Source organism: Mus caroli, chromosome X, assembly GCF_900094665.2.
Source record: "Mus caroli chromosome X, CAROLI_EIJ_v1.1, whole genome shotgun sequence".
NCBI classification, from domain to species: Eukaryota; Metazoa; Chordata; class Mammalia; order Rodentia; family Muridae; genus Mus; species Mus caroli.
This window is the reverse complement of record NC_034589.1, coordinates 107,482,917-107,501,121: the sequence shown is the minus strand read 5'-3', so window position 1 is coordinate 107,501,121 and position 18,205 is coordinate 107,482,917.

Genomic DNA, 18,205 nt, shown 5'->3' with positions numbered 1-18,205 from the left:
CCCTGAGCGTGTTCTTACCAGGGGAACAAAAGCGCGGGCAATAGGTTTCCAAGTGATTTTTCAAAGGGCCATTACTATTAATTATCTCTCTCCATATTTCTTTCTTTATCCTGTTCTCACAGTCTCTTCTCATCATATCTAATCCTCTTATTATAGTTTCCCTTTATGTCTCTATAATGTTATATTTTATTTCTCTTTTTATGGAGACCACCTCCTGGCACTAATCCTTTGTTAGATATAAAACCTCTGTGGTTATTCATATTTTGGAGCTCATATTGAAAGTTTAAATTCCAACTTAGAATAGAAAACATGATTTGGTTTAGAGGGGATCTGGATTACTTTATTGATGATGATAGTATCTAGATCCATCCAGTTACCTGAAAATTTCATAGTTTAATTTTCTTAACAGCCGAATAATATCCCCTTGTGTAAATGTATCACATTTTAATTATCCTTTCATCAATTAATGTAAAACTTGGCTGTTTCTAGTTTCTGGCTATCATAAATTGAACAGGAAGAACAGTAATGAACAAACATCACTCTAGTAAGATAGAGTCCCTTGCTTATGCCCTAGAGTAGAATAGCTAGTTTGAGGTAGACCATATTTTTAACTTCTGAGATACCTTCCCAATAACTTCCATGGTGACTGTATAGTTTGCATTCCCACCACCAAGGAAGACAGGTTCTCACAAGTAGTTTTAATTTGCATTTCTCTGATGGGTATGGATGTTGAACATTAAGTGTTTCATCTTGAGCTAACTTTCTACTTGATTATGCATCTCATTTTAAATCGATTGTTTTCTCAATATCCATATTCATTATTCCTGTTCTTTATTTATTCTAGGCAGTAACCCTTAATAAGATATGTAATTGATAATTCTTTTCCTATTCTGTAGGTGACTTCATTGTCCAAATGATGGTGTTCTTCACCCTACAAAAGTCTTTCAGTTTTATGATGTCTCATTTATTAATTTGTGATCTTAATGGCTGTTGGCAAGTATCACAAAAGGAGGGATATGTGCTAGACAGAAAAGTATTTCTAAAAAAATTCTAAGCGTAAACCCCTTGCTCATATTGTTAGCAAGGTTCCTACTAAAACCTCATTCTCTTATATCTGTATAGCCATGCAGAAAATAAGGGCTTAGAAAAGTTAAATACTTAAAAGTCACATGAGATGGTCTGAAACAGAGTAGGATCATCTGGTTCATCTTTATCTTTTTCCTCTTCGACTGGTAAATTGTCTCTCAAAATGATTCATTTTCTGACTTGTTTCTAACATTCAATTTCATCTAAAAATAATTTCCTCAGCTATAAATATTATGACTATTTTATTTCTACACTATGAAAATAATACTTTTAGAACTGATTAATTCTTTTAAACATTTATGAACAGTAGAAATGATGAATGCTATTTTTATTTATAATTTCCATATTAGCACACCTATCATGTTCCAATATGTTCTACTTTTGTGCTTGCCAGCATTTTTACTTGCAGTTTTTAAATTTCTTCTCTCATATATTGCATCCAAACCACAGTTTCCCTTTCCTGCTTTCCTCCCAGTCCCTCCCATCCACCTCCCATCTCCAGCAGATCCATTCCTCCTCTGTTTCTCTTCAGAAGAGGGCAGACCAGCCACTGGATAGTTACGGTAAGACTAGGCACATACCCTCATATCAAGTCTGGAAATGGCAACTCAGTAGAACAAAGAGAGTCCCCCAAATAGGCAAGAGAGTCAGAGACAACCTCCTGCCCTGATCCCACTGTTAGGAGTCCCATAAGAACACCTCATAACATATATACAGAGGATCTAGCTTAGACCCATCCAGTTTCTAGGAGACCCCGTGAGCCCCATGTACTTGATTCTATAGGCCCTGCTCTTGTGATATCCTTGTCCCCTCTGGTTCCTAAAATTATACCTCCCTGTCTTTAACAGGATTCCCCCAGATCTTAATATTTGGCTGTGAGTCTCTGCATCTGCTCCTATCAGTTGTTTGATGAAGCCGTTTTGATAATGATTATCTTAGGCTCTGGTCCAAGAATATAGCATACTGTCATTAGGAATCATTTATTGAAGTTATGGTTTGCTTACTGACCATTTAAAACATGGGGGTTTTGTAATATATTTTAAAATTTCACATCATTTTGTCCGACTCCTCAAATCCATGTAGTTTTTGCTAAATGCACATTTATTCATTGTATTTGATAGTCATTTATATGAAATTCTCACTATTGCATCTCTAGAACTTGAACTAGTGCCTGGTATAATCATGACAATTATTACATAATTGCTACACCAATGAATCAATTAATCAACAAATAGATCTAGTTTCCAATATTGTATTATATATTTACCTGTTTTGTCTTTTTAAATATTTAATTATATTTACAATTATTTTTTCTGTTTTTGTTCTTGTTTTGATTTTAATTAGATGTTTTCTTTATTTACATTTCAAATGTTATTCCCTTTCCTAGTTTCCCCTCCGAAAATCCCTTATTTCCTTCCCCTCCCCCCTGCTCCCCAACCCACCCACTCCTATTCCTGGTCCTGGCATTCCCCTATGCTGGGACATAGAGCCTTCATAGGACCAAGGGCCTCTCCTCCCATTGATGACTGACTAGGCCATCTTCTGCTACATATATAGCTAGAGCCACAAGTTCCATCATGCGTTTTCTTTGATTGGTTGTATAGTTCCAAGGAGCGCTGGGGGGTACTGGTTAGTTCATACTGTTGTTCTTCTTATGGGGCTTCAGACACCTTCAGCTCCCTGGGTATTTCTCTGGCTCCTTCATTGGGAACCTTGTGCTCCATCTAATGGATGACTGTGAGCTTCCACTTCTGTATTTGCCAGGCACTGGCAGAGCCTCACAGGAGACACCTATATCAGGCTCCTGTCAGCAGGCTCTTGTTGGCATCTGCCTAGTGACTGGGTTTGGTGGGAGTTTATGGGGTGGATCCCCAAGTGGGGAAGTCTCTGAGTGGTCCTTCCTTCAGGCTCTGCTACGAACTTTGTCTCTGTAACTCCTACAATGGGTATTTTGTTCCCCAGTCTATGAAGGAAAAAACCAGAGACACTGAAACTTATAGAGGAGAAAGTGGGGAAAAGCCTCAAAGATATGGGCACAGGGGAAAAATTCCTGAACAGAACAGCAATGGCTTGTGCTGTAAGATTGAGAATTGACAAATGGGACCTCATAAAATTGCAAAGCTTCTGAAAGACAAAAGACATTGCCAATAAGACAAAAATGCCACCAACAGATTGGGAAAGGATCTTTTTTCTTTTTTACTTCACTTTTACACTTACTATCTTTTCAGATTTTGTTTTATCTCTCCAATTGTCATATATTTATTTCAATCTTAAAATATGGTTGAATATAAGAAGAGAAGCACTACAAAGTCAAAATATATTACAAAATTAATTGTTTAAGTGGACATATGGAATAAATTCTAAATTTTTCAAAGAAAACAGTTATTACAGATATGCCTTGCTATTTTAATACACATACAAAGATGAATAATACTTTAGAATAAAAAATCTAAGTAACCAGAATTTGTTTCATATATATATATATATATATATATATATATATATATATACTTGCTTAAAAGCAACTCCTAATCATTTTACATCAATGGCATTTGAAGATAACAATAATAATATAACTAAACAGCCAGGGACAAGAACAATTTTCTCTTATGTGTTTTCATTAAACATACTGAAAGGACTACAATGATAAATTTGATTATCATACAAACGTCACAAATCAAATTATTCTGTATATGCTATTTTATTAAGGCTATTGGCTGTCATATTTAGAAGTAATTAGGTTCATCAAAAGATTTTATAAATATTAGATTACTAATCCTGAACCAAAATAGTAAAGTATCCAATAATCTCTGATTTCACCACTACATGTTGTATCTCTGGTCTGAGAACAAATAAGAAAAGAGTTTTGTTTGATATGAATGTACTTCATTACCTTATAGACTTACTGTATTTTAACATTAAATTATTTCTAAAAGTTTGATGAATAGATAATTCAGAGTATTAATCAGCATTACATAACAAATTCTAGCTAATTTTACTCAATGTCTGATACATTTTTACAATGCAGAATTTCTTATAATTATGTATTTTCTATTAATTATACTTTTTTTGCAATATTGTTGCCTTTATGACACAAAATTAAAAAATAATGATATAAATAAGACTTTTAAAATATAAATATATTTTATATAAATCAAAATAGTTCTTTTATTGGAAATATATATTTTTTCATATCTTATTACTATACATTACCTGTAGTAAAAATTTTGGAAAACACAATTAACAATGTTGAAGTAAAATAGTGTTAGCTATATTATCTCACAGAATGTAATGCACATTTTTGTATGCTTTTTGACACTCATTTCTCCTCTTAGAATGCCTAACCTTTTGTTTGAAAGCATGTGTAATTCTTTGGAAAAAGCATATAAATGTAGTGAAAATAGTAATTGAATTGTTTCATTCTCATCTATTACCTGCATAGTTTTAGGGCTCTATGAAGGGAAAAATCAGAACCTAATTATTAGATCAGAGTGAGGTATTCACCTTGTGAATAGTACTGTGAGCTGCAATTAATCACAAATTGATGTTTGTGTGGTTTCATGGAGTGAATTTATTGAGCCTTGACACATTTTCCCTTCATAAATGGAAAAATAGAAGTACATACTCCTGGGGAATCAAGGTTGGACCCCAGAAATTTAATAGGATTTTGTATCCAAGTTGCCATGGAGATTTGTTAAGCACCATGAGTCTGTGCTTCTGTGTATTGGTGGCCTCTGGTAAAAGCTTCACCTTCTTTTTACTCAAAGGTGCTAACAGGACATTACTTGAAAGAGTCAGAGCTTACTTCATTCATTCTGTCCTGAAAAATATTAAATCATACTTTTCTCATGTCCCTCTTCTTTCTTTATTCCTTCCCTTCCTCCCTCTCTTTCTTATGTGCCCTTTAACCCCACATAAAAGGTATTGGTGTTAGAAAACATCTTACTGTTTAAGCTGGGCCCAAAGCTAGAACTCATCGAAGACAAGATTGAGAAGCCAATAACAATAGGAAAATTAAATACATTAATTTACCATCAGGTGTCCTGTTTTTATTTCCCTTAAAATATGTTTGGATTCTCAATTCAGAAAAATTTTAAGTCATCTTATGATCTGTTCAATAAAGTGCTTTATATTTTTATTCTTTATATGCATAACTTAATATTAAACACTTTTTCTATCTGTACAACTGCATTAGTGAATTTTAATATTTCATTAATACTATTTGTCTAGTGGCAAACAAAAGACATGATCAAGAACATACATAATACAAACAACATGAAAAAGTGCCTGAGGATTCACAAGTCCAGATTCTTGGTAGTTCGGGATATACAGATATTCCCTCTTTAAAAATATGGAAAATTTTGTAAGTAGTTTCTAAATAATGGGGGCTTTAGCAACTCAAGGTAAACTCACAAAGGCAAAGATTTGCAATGTGCATTTAATAGAATAGTTAACTAAACTTGAAAGGAAAATGCAGAAAGAGTGAGACAAAAATACAAAAGTACAGAGAATAAATGTTAACCTGGGAATTTCTGGAAATTCATAAAATGATGAATAGCAATTATAGAATTTAAAGAGGATTACAAAAAGACAGGGGGTCAACAATTTTTTAAGCTGAACCCACTTAAGTATCCCCTGAATAACTGAAGATAAGTTATTTTTGATGGGGTTACTTGGTCACTTCTTCATAAATAATAATCTGACATAAGCTGAACACTGGTTAATACAAATGGAGCTTTTAAAAGCATATTTTGCAGTATGTCAAGCTCTCAGATTTGGTCCCATTTAATTTTGTGTGTTGGTGAATAATGTTCTTCATATAAAGTTTTACTCTTAATTTTTAATTATAATTACTGATCTAAGAAGGTTAAGGTTAAAATACTAAGGCTTGGTAGAAGTTTTAAAATAAACTTAAATAAGGCAGGATAAGGCCACCAAACAACACATTTCTCTTTTAATACAGTTTCTTCATGTGATAGTTCATGTTTCTGATGTCATTTTTCTTTCATTTAAAAGTGGAAATAGAAATAGTTGTACTTAGGCCATAGAATTACTTTAATATTAATTGAGAATGCTTAAAAGTTTAAAACGTCAGAAAAGTCTTCATAATTATAAAATAGAGATTTACTGTTATTTTCACATTAGAGGCAATAATCCATGTGTTAGAAAGTTATATGAATTGCAAGTAATACCCTTAACAATGCCTAGTATATGCTATGCATTCAATAAATTTTGCCATTTTAAGAAAATAGTAACTGTTAATCTTTGACAGTCATATTCTGTGTAGATATTTGCATTTATGAATGAAGAAGATATATATATATATACACATATATATATTATTTAACTTAGTCACTCATATATTGAAATACTCAGTTCCAACATTATGAACTAACCAGTACCCCAGAGCTCTTGACTCTAGCTGCATATGTATCAAAGATACATGTATCAAAAGATACTAGTCGGCCATCACTGGAAAGAGAGGCCCATTGGACTTGCAAACTTTATATGCCCCAGTACAGGGAATGCCAGGGCCAAAAAGTGGGAGTGGGTGGGTAGGGGAGTGGGTGAGAGGGTATGGGGGACTTTTGGGATAGCATTGGAAATGTAAATGCGGAAAATACCTAATAAAAAGTATTTAAAAAAAAAAGAAATACTCAGTTCTCAATTTGTAGAATGGTTTGGGAAAGATTAGGAAGTGTGGCTTATTAAAGGGGGTATGTCACTGGTGACTTACTTTGAAATTTGAAAGAATTGTACCATTTGCAGTATGTATCTCTGCCTTATATTTGTGGTTCAAAATGTGAGCTTTCATCTGCTCCTTTGCACTATCTTCATAAATTTAACCTTCTGAAACCATGAGTCAAATTAAACTCTTTCTTTTGTAAGTTATGAGTTGCCTTGGTTGTGGTATTTTGTCAAAACAATATTAAACTAATTAATTCAGACAACTAAATGATACAGCAACCATGATAGTACATAGAATATAGCCATGTGCACACAAGAACAGATGGCATCTGTACTCCTAAATTCATTGTAGCATTATTAATGACAATAAAGGCATAGAAAATTCCTATTGCAAAAGAAAACATTAAAAATGTAAAATATAACTCATGTATATTTTATGCATATATTTATATGGACAACTATATGTAACCAGATTATAAAATATTATTTATTCAACAAAAAGGGAATTATGAAATTGGCAATACCATGGACAGAATTGGGAAGGAATATTATAAGTGTGTTAAATACTGGGCACAGAAAAACATTTCATGATCTCTCATATATTCTGAATTTAAAGAATGGATGTTCTGAACAAGATACTCTGAGCAACCTGCTATCCCAGAAGGACCTTTGTGATCCCACCACCTCTCCCCAACCTCTGTCAGACTCCTGAACTACACAAACAGGAGCAAGTTTTCCTCTGACAGGCTCTACCCACCAGCTGACTCAGACAGACACAGAAACACACAGCCAAACAGTAAATGGAGCTTAGGGACTCTCAAGGAAGAATAGGAGGAAGAATTGTGCTCCTCAAAGGCACAGGAACTCCACAGGAAGAACAACAACAGAGTCAACTAATCTGGACCCTTGGGCCTTTTAGAGTCTGAAACAACCATCAAAGAACATACACGAGCTACCTAGGCCTCCCTGCACATGTGCAGCTTGGTCTTCATGTGGCCTCCAAACAGCTGAAATGAAGGTTATCCTAAAAGCTGTTGCCTGTACTTGGGATGTGTTTTTCTACCTGGGTTGCCTTGTCTGGTCTTAATGGGAGAGGAAGCAGAAACTTGAAGTACCAGGGTGGGGGGCCACCAGAGGACAACTTGTGATTATTGTAGCTAATAAAACCAGTGTACATCAATAGTTAGTTAAGGAGTCAGCCTGCACTTTCCCACCCCTGGAGTGGTGACTTGGTGCTTCCCTATGACCCAGCACCCTCCATGGCGTTGGAGAGGAGTAAGTGCAGTCAAATTTCCAGCGTTCAGCCTCCCAAAGCGGCCATGACTAGTGGCTGATTGGACATAGCCTACAAACCCTACAATCAGCCCTGTCTAGCTGATTCTCTCTGCAACCTGACTCTGTCAAACTGTCTCAGTGAAACTGTCAAATACCCCCACTTCTCTCTAGCAATGTTCTAAATAGCCTCTCTTTCCTGTGCTGTGCTCCTGAGGATAATTGTTTTTTATCTTTTTTTTTTTTTCTGTCAAATCTTTCTCTGATTTGTGACTATGACCCTTAATTAGTTGTCACTTTCAAAAAAAAAAAAAAGCTGTTTCCTCGTACAAACTAACCTTGCCTCCATTGTTAGAGGTTAAAGGTGTGTACTAATGGTGTGCCTATATTACAGCCAAAGGTGTTAAAAGTGTGTCTGCATTCCAGCCAGATGGATTAAAGGTTTGTGCTAAGGCTATGTTTGTATTCCAGCCAAATCACACAGACTTAAAAGGTCTCTGGATGTGACCCCTTGCCAGAGCAACCATGCTACTTGATTAAAATTCTTCAACAGTTTTTCATTAATTTCACAATAAAATATGGGACCTGTTTAGGTCTATCTGTCTATTGATTATTAGAAAAGTCATTTCAGAATATAGTTGAACCTACTGTACAAATACATTCTCTTAAATTAATACAGGGTAAAATATATTTCTAGCAGTAAATATCATTTTATTAGATAAAAACAGAGAGAATATACTTTGAAAATACATTTTTTAGAATATTTTGAAACTGAAATAAAATGACATGACAAAACTACAGCATAGTCAGGAGGAAAAGAGTAATTTTGTTTCCCAGTGCAATGGAGCTAGAAGAGATCCAGCATCTGTATGGATTTTATAGTAGCTAATTATTTACTTGGTTTGGAAAATAGGAAATTTGACATTCAAATATTCTATACAATCTCACAATCACCAGGTGGCCAAAAGCCCTAGTGAGAAGGTAAGCTTGACTTATAGTTTACATAGTATATTCCAGATATTTTGTGTAATTGTCAGTAAAGGAAACTTTGCTATGGCATGTAAATACTGTTTACAGTGACAATATCCATATCTCAGATCAAGCAAGGTACCTAAAAGGTTAAGGAAGTTGAGATGCCATTATAATCAAGGAGTATAGAGGGAGTATTTCTAAAGTAGCTTCTTCAATGCCATTTTAATTTTTAACTATATTAATATTTACACATGTTCATTTATAAGCAAACATGCATATCTAAAAGTTACCTTGTAATTTTAGCAAACATTAAATGGATAATTTACTATCAAGCCTACAATGACACTGCTAACTTTCTTTTTTAAATTTCTTTCATTTTTTATAGTACATCCATTGCTCTCCTCTTGTCAATGTAAAACTACCATGGGCAGGGGGTGGGGGTGGGGAAACTACATATGAAACTATATGTAACCTTAGTTAATTTTCTATAGTATAGGTTCTCACTTCACAAGAATGTATTAATATACATTATGGTTTGTATGCAATTAAAGCCAATTTTGTGCTTGTGAGTGCTCACATGTTTGTGTGCCTGTGTTTGTGTGTGTGTGTGTGTGTGTGGGTGTGGGTGCGCACACATGTGTGTGAACATGTATGTGAGTGTAGGCCATAAATCAATGCTACACGTTTTTCTCAATTTTCCATGGGAGTTTTTAAGAAAAGATTTCTCATTGAATCTGGAGCTCATCCATTATGTTACATTGGCCAGTCAAAAAGCTCAAGAGATCCTAGGTGTTTGTACCCCAGCACAAGGGTTACAGAAACACAGCATTAAACATATCTTTTTAGTGGCAGCAGGGATGCAAACTGAAATCCTCATGCATGCACTTTAGCAACTGAGTCATTTCTCCAGCCCAATTATAGTACATTTAAAATTTAACAAGCTTCCTATATAAAAATTAAAGTTAATAAAAATCCATTTCATAAGGTTTATTTTAGCTAAGAGAAGAGAGTAGTTTAGCATGTTAGTGTCATCGATATTCTGTGTGGTGAGTTTTCAAGCAAAAGGTACATTTGGAATCTGTCAGAACTTCCAATTACAACTTCTTGATATATAAAATATCATGTATAAAAACTGGAATAGCATATTTAATCTTTGCTTCATGGAATAAAACAGATCTGGATTGTTGCTAGGCAGTCAGCTTCTTTTTTCAGTGTAGTATTAATAACTGTACTGCCAAAGTTAACACTTGAAAATGTAAAAATTATGCCAGTAGAATTGTTTTCTAAATGATCTTGAGCAACCATTTTTGCTACATATCTTCTTTATCACACACACATTATAATATTATTCCTTATTCTTGATGAATTAAATATATTCCAAGGTTCTCTGCTTCATTAGCTATGAAAGAAAATAATTGAAGAGTACGTGGTAGTTCTGAAATAAAGCCACGAGTTAGCTTAAATTAATAAGATATTACTTATAGAATATGGAACTTCCCTTTGGCCAGATTACTTAAATGTAAGTTAAAAAATGTGTGATAATTTGGCTGTACCCCACAAGATTCCAGTATTAACATTTTTCTCCATTTTGCAGTTTTGAGCCATAAGAAGCTTAATCAAACTATGTCCACAAAAATGTAGGTGTTAGAGGTAGTGCACTTTTCAAAGAAGGAATTTGCTGGAAATTATGACCAACTCATATACTCGGTACCCATAGCCATTTTTCCTTCTTACTCTACCAAGTTGTGATACAGCTAACGTGACCATAAGCAGAAGCCAAGGATATGAGACCACTGATCTTCACTTGCATGTTCAAAACTAGATAAGCTAGATAATGTCTTTTCTACAAAATAGTTCAATCATTGATGACTTTTTAGAATAACAGGTACTGTAATATGTCATAAAACATAAGGATAAATGTTTTAAATATTGCAGCTCACTAATTCAGCAATCATAGAACACCTAGATTATTTTAATGTCTTAGTTAATGTGGATAAAGTTTCACTGAATACATGATTCAGGTCAGTTATTTCTTTACACAAATAGGAATCCTCTCAAAAGCATGAACCAAGAAACATGTATGTGCATGTTTAAAACTTGCCTGGACACAGTATTATGAGACAAAGAACCTCCAAAGATGCAACTGAGTTTGATTTCTTTTGCTTATCTACTGTTGAGCATGGGGTTTACACTTAAGAGTCGTTTGTTTCCCCAGTGAGACTCCCTTGAAGAAAACTAAATTTTCATTTGCAAGTGGTTATCAAATAGAGTTAGGCTTCTGGGGGCCAGTGCCTGCTCTCAACCCTAGGACCCTGTCCAGTGCAGATCCATGCAGGGCCTGTACATATTACCACAGTCTTAGTGAGTTCATATGTATGTCATCTCTGTTGTACCTGGGAATCATTGTTTCCTTGGTATTCTCCTCCCCCTCTGACTCTTACACTCATTTTCTCCTCCTCTTCTGAGAGTTCCCTGAGTCTTAAGGGGAAAGATTTGATGGAGACATTTTGTTTCAGGCATACAGTCTCATTGTAGATCTCTGTATATAAGTTTCCATCTATTGCAAGAGGAAGCATCTCTCATGTCAATTACCTGATTATTCAGTAAAAAATGGAATCAATCTGGAGCCTCTTTTTTTAAATACCCTCATCACTATATTTTACCTTTCATATTTTTCTATTATCTTTATTCTGAAACAAGATATTTTCTTGAGGTGCAAATTTTTATTTCTTTGACAACTGCAAGCCCAGAGTTTAGCGTAAATAATATCTGAAAGAAGTGATTCATTGCTGAATCAGGTATCTTTTTGGAATAGTGATTTTATATTTTTAGAAGTGTATCTAGAAGACTGATGAATCATAACATAGTTTTACTTTTAGCCCTTTGAGAAATTTACATACAATTTTCATAATTGTTGATGAATTTATACTACTACAAGCAGGTGGTCCCCTTCAACGTTTCTGAAGAAGTAAGTCTTGGTGTCCTATTTTACAGCATATATGGTAATCAGAATTGTAATTAATTTTGTTTTAATACTCATTTTGCAGTTGATACCTATATCAAATAATCACAATGTGCAATGCATTTCCGTAATCATTATTTATCACATAATGTTTTTCATTTCTATGATAGACATTCTCAGAGGTGTAACATTAAATCTCATGATTTCAATTTTCATGTCTGGTGTTGTTGATCATAGATGGCCATTTTTATGTGTTCTTCACAGTGTCTATTTCAGTACATTTATCTTGAATTTATTCAAGTTTTAAATTTTCTATTGATTTGTGTGAGTTACTCATGGATTTTGAATATTAATTTATTTTTCTAATATGTGTTGGAAAATATTTTTCTCATTGGTTGGTTGCCCTATAATTTTTCTGATCATTTCTTATGCTGTGGAGAAAAGGCTTAATTTACTATGGTACCAACTGTGATTTTGCTTTTATTTGAGCTTATGCTAACAATTATTATATAAAAAATTTTAAAATTAGTATCAGTGAGCATTTACTCTCTGTCTTAGTTAGGGATTTACTGCTGTGTATGAACAAAGCAAGTTTTATAAAGGTCAACATTTAATTGGGGCTGGCTTACAAGTTCAGAGGTTTAGTCCATTATCATCAAGGCAAGGACATGGCAAAATCCAGGCAGGCAGGGTGCAGGAAAAGCTGAGAGTTCTACATCTTTATCTGAAGGCTGTTAGCAGAATTATTACTTCACACAGATAGGGTGAGGATCTTGGAATGTTAAGCTCACATCCACAGGGTCATGCCTACTCCAACAAGGCCACACCTACTCCAACAGGGCCACACATTCTAATAGTGCCACTCCCTGGGCCTAGCATATATATATATATATATATATAAATAACTGTTGCACTCTTCTACATTTTTTCTAAGAGATTTAGTATTTGGAAATCAAATGCTTAACACAGTAATGCATTTTCAGATGTTATTAATTTACTGCATAAGACAAGGGTTAGATCCCATTATTATGCATACTTGGGTCCAGGTGCCCAATACCATTTATTAATAAAATGTTTCCTTGTCCTTATGTGCATTTTTATTATTACTTTAAAAGTTTACTTTATTCCATATGTAATGAGTTTCTCTGGAGATTTTTATACTTTTTCCTCTGTCTATGTATTCATGTTTCTTCCAATACTATATGATTTTGACTTCCAGGAAAAAGAAAATGTGTTATATATGTGCATGGATATGTGTATACACTAAATAGAACATTATTTAGTCATAGAAATAAGAAAATCCTGTCATTTGACAAAATGTAGATGAACTGAAGAACACTACCAAGTAAAAAAAAGCTGGAAACAGAAAGGCAAATACTATGTGATCTCACTTACAGGTAAAAAAACTCAACTTATATAGAATAAGCAAGTACAGTGGTTTAAATGAGAAATGTCCCCTATATGTTCATGTATTTCAACACTTGGTCCCCAGTTTGTGGCACTATTTGGAAAGGTCATGGAATTTTTTTAGGAGTTGGAGCCTTGCTGCAAGAAATATATCATTGTGGCAGGGTGTGAGACTTTATAGCCTCACACTGCTTCTCTCTCTCTCTCTCTCTCTCTCTCTCTCTCTCTCTCTCTCTCTCTCTCTCTCTCTCTCTCTCTCTCTCTCTCTCTCTCTCTCTCTCTCTCTCCCTCTCCCTCTCACAGTCCTTCCTGCTTCTATCTCTATCCCTCTCTCTCTGTCTCTCTCTGTGTGTCTGTCTCTGTCTTTCTCTGTGTCTCTGCCTTTGTCTCTATGTCTGTCTGTCTCTGTCAATTATCTATCTCTGTCTCCATGTCTCCCTGTCTCTCTCTGTGTCTCTGTGTCTATCTCTGTCTCTCTTTCTCTCCTTCCTATATGATACAGAAAATATATGATCATATAGATACTGAATCCTACCACTATGCTATGAGTTCCTCAGCATGAGAGACCTTATCACTCTGGAATTATATGTTTTCCTGAAGTTGCTTTTGGCAGTGGCATTTTATCACATAAACAAAGAAGTAACTAATACATCCGTTGATGAAATCTGATAATTTGAGAGTATCTGAAAATCAATGGATTAAAAACTTTGAATTTATATGATAAACAAGTTCTAGGTCTCTACTATGCAAATGGATAATTTAATTGATTTGACTTTGATACTTATATGCCAAGCAATAAAATTGTACAATAAATTTATATAATCTTTATCACACAAGTTTTGTGGGCTTAAAATCTTACTTGAATTTAAAGCATAAATTTGCGTTTATTTTTCAATATGGGATCAAAGTTTTCCATTGGGGTACATACAAGATTTTTGTATAGTGTCTTTGGTTCAAAAACTATATCATGTGGAACTTTAAAAAAATCCCCACGCAAGCTATACATAAAAATAATTTTATATTTTATTTTCTTGTTTTTTAATCCTTTGATAATTCCATGTATGGATACAATGAAATACATGTTTTGTGACTATAAAATTCATGGAATCTTTTTCATATTTGAGTTTGGTTTTAGAGTAGCCAGAATTGTGTTATAAAGGATTCATATTGGTTGGACCTGGGAAGGCAGCCTGTGATTGAGCAAGGCTTACTCTGAAGACCTAGTAGAAATTCTACAAAGGACAGAACCTTAAGCTTCACTCCCAGACATTAGGGTTCTGATAGCACGAGCCTTCAACACCATAATCCTGTGACCATCAGTCACGTAGGCAGTGTCCCCAAGCTCCTGGTATTCTCGATGGACTCCAACCCCACAGTTATCTGGCTACAGCCATGTATGCCCTGTCCCACAGTTACCTGGCAACAGCAAGGTAGCCCAGCCCACTATAAAAGGGGCTGCTTGCCCCCTCCTCTTTCTCTTTAGCTCTTGCCTCTCTTTCTTGTCTCTTACACTCACCTCTCTCCCACCTATCTCCCTCTACCACCCCCCCCCCTCCACGTGGCCATGGACACCATCTATTTCATTACTCTTCTCCCTCTCTCTGCCTTTCTACAATAAATGCCTTAAAGCCATTGGCCATCTCTGCTCATCGGGATCCACCATGCTGGAGCAATGGAGCAGGCTTCCTTCTAATGATCCACAAGTCTAATCTCTCACCAGGAGGCCTCCTAGCATTTCCAGCAGCCAGACCATACCAAGGACCCTTGCCCTCACAGGAACTACCCAGTGCTCTCTCTCCTTCTGCCCCTTCCATCTTTCGCTATGGGGGCTAACTGAGCCAACACCCGCCCATGGGGCCCCCATCTGTTCTCAGCTCTTCCATGGTGTACAGCAACCTCCTGCGATGCACAAGAGCTAGAACTTGTTGTCCCTGGCCTCTGTGAGGCCCAGGGACTCCAGACTGCTCCCTCCTCACCCCTACTGACTGGAGTTCTGTGCCTTCCCACAGCCAGACGCCCACCCTGAGGCATGGAGAGTGCGCACAGTCCAACTCCCATGTCTGCCCACCCAGTGCCCTGCCCCCCCCTCCCCCGAGCTCTGGCGGGATGTGGGTCATCTACCCCCCCTTTATTTGCCCACAGCCAGTGCCCCACTCATATTTGGTTCAGAATAGATTATTTCTTATTCACTATGAGGTAGGAGGAATGTTTTATCTCAAAACATCTAGTGGACTTGAACTCGTAATCCTCCTAATCCAAACTTATTGAGTGCTGCAATTTCAAGTGTATGTCACTCAAACAATCCTTATTCTAATTAAAAGATTAGATGAACTCTTATGCAAATAGTTTACAATATCGCAGGGAAATTTCCATGCCTTTTGCTTCTTTCTTACCTTAAGCCTTTGACAATGAACTTACATAGTTTAGTTAATACAAACCATAAAGTTGTAAAATTTTGCAACGTTTTACATAATTGTATAAAAAGATTAATTCCCCTCGTCCACTTTGTCATTTAGTAATAAAATGAGGCTTAGGTCACAAGAGGTAGAGACAAGAACAACTTTTACTTTGGCCATATATTTAATGTCCTTCATCTTTCCTTGTTTTTAAGTCTATTTTAGAAAATAATGGTTTTGCCCAGTGCTCATGAGCTTCCAGTGACCTATATAACAAGTTTTACATAAAATTAACTCAACATATCATGTACACTGAAATGCTATGCAAAAATATAGCTGAACTGAACAGACAAATGTTGTCAATACACCATCTAGATATGAGTGCATACTCACGAACATGTATAAGTTATTTTAAAATTAATGTTTTTTTCAGAAATCTACATTTGCCTTTGAAAATTGCTCATGGCTATATTTGAAACATTACTGATAACTGCTCTTAGGAGCAATAAAAACATAATTTCAATGACAATAAAGCTAAAATTCCTTTTCTGTGTTTTTTTTTTAAATAAATTTAATGACACATTTTTACCCTAGGCTTTAAAATTAGGAAATAAAACAAAATATTTTATGGTTGTAGAACACATTATATTATAAAACATATTGATCTGCCTTGAAGGAAAAACAAGCGTAGACACTCCTGATGGTAGTTTGGGAAAAATAATATCACAAATGTAAAAGAAAGTATATATATATATATATATATATATATATATATATATATATATATATGTGTGTGTGTGTGTGTGTGTGTGTGTGNTATATATATATATGTGTGTGTGTGTGTGTGTGTGTGTGTGTGTGTGTGTGTGTGTGTGTGCTGTATAATGACTAGATATAAGGCTTGTTTCATTTTGAGCTGCAAACATGTAAATACATATTAGGTCTATGTTTGTTTATTATATATAGAACAATCACAGCTCAGAAAATTTAATGAATATACTGAAATTGATTTTTCAATAAGTAAAATTGGAGAAAGTGAAGATAATATTGCTGAATTTTCCTCCTAAGAATGTGTTTTTGCATTTTAAAATTCATATACAAAATAACAGTTTTTATTATGACATTTTCATGCATTTATTCTTGAATGTGACAATATAAATTAATACCTTAAGATGTATTTAACCTGCAGTCACTCCTACTACATATCCAGCTGAAAATACTAAGTCAAAGTAGAATATTTGAAAAATCACTTCACACACATTGTTTTCAGCTTTCACCTGACTAGAAAATTTTCAACAGTCTTATAAAGAAATACTAGATCCACAAATTCTAGTACAAATAATAATTTCATGAATATCATTTAAATAATATTTCTCTTTTAAATTCATTTTAATGGCTTTGTGTGTGTGTGTGTGTGTGAGAGAGAGAGAGAGAGAGAGAGAGAGAGAGAGAGAGAGAGAGAGAGCAGGAGCCTGCAGATACAACTGAGGTTGAAGTTATAGGCAATTGCTTTATATCATACTCAAACCCAAACTAAGATCCTCCAAAAAAATAAAATGTCTTCTTAATCATTGAAATATCTCTCCAGCTCCTAATACATTATCTTTAAGAGCAGCTTTGTATCAATACTCTTCTTTGATAATTTAAGCATAATTGCATAAGATTGCTCTCTTATACCATTTTATTACAAGTTTATTCTAGAAAAATACATTCGTAATGCAGTCAATGGTGTTAAAAAATAGCATTTCTGAGAGTGAATATAGGTATAATGGTTCTCAATTGCTAGTGTTATATGCAGTACTATATGAAATAACTAGGATTTAGTGGGATGAATTGGTCATAGTCTCCTAATTCATTAAGGACCATCATATTGTGGCCTATGAGGACAAGCATAGGACTTACTACTATGTCAGTCAAAGCATTTTTGTCTGCTGTAGTGCAATGTTTTGAATGTTGATGTAAACCCAAAGAGTATACAGAAAATTCTATTCACCAAAATGACAGTGATAGAATTTAGAGCCTTTCTTGGATGATTAGGTAGACAGATGCTTCATTAACAGAGTTAATGCCCTACTACAGGAGGCCACAAAGAGACTACCATTCATTCTGCCATATGAAGACATAAGCACATGCTTTCAATAAATGAGAAAGCAATATGCCAGTTTACATCTAACCTGAGGCTAATGTAATCATGATGCAACAACTGTCCTTAAATCTGTGAGAAATAACTTTGCATTGTTTTTTATTTTTTTTTAATTTTTAATATTTTTATTACATATTTTCCTCAATTACATTTCCAATGTTATCCCAAAAGTCCCCCATAACGCCCCCCACTTCCCTACCCACCCATTCCCATTCTTTTGGCCCTGGCATTCCCCTATATTGGGGCATATAAAGTTTGCAAGTCCAATGGGCCTCTCTT